This window comes from Cygnus olor, chromosome 17, assembly GCF_009769625.2.
Source record: "Cygnus olor isolate bCygOlo1 chromosome 17, bCygOlo1.pri.v2, whole genome shotgun sequence".
Classification (NCBI taxonomy): Eukaryota; Metazoa; Chordata; class Aves; order Anseriformes; family Anatidae; genus Cygnus; species Cygnus olor.
The window spans coordinates 14,124,722-14,125,034 of NC_049185.1; positions in this window are offsets into that span (position 1 = coordinate 14,124,722).

A 313-nucleotide genomic window follows, 5' to 3' on the forward strand; every position below is an offset into this window, starting at 1 on the left:
CACACAGGGACAGCTGTAACCAATCTACCTTTCTGACAGGCAACCTAGCTTGGGTTACTCAGTAAACAGCTGTAAATTTTTGAATGCTTTTCAAAATACTTACTGGATATAAGAAATCTTTTCACATTGATATGTTGAGGTACAGAGGTTATATGCTATGGCAGACGCAGCTTCTCCTTTAACTGGCACTTTTTTTTTCAATTATCACAAATCTTCAGTGAAATTGCATCAGTGCTGCTGCAAACAAGATGTCGCCTTGACGATGACAGTAAAATTCTGTAGGAAACTTAAGAATGAGATACCAAACCAGAAA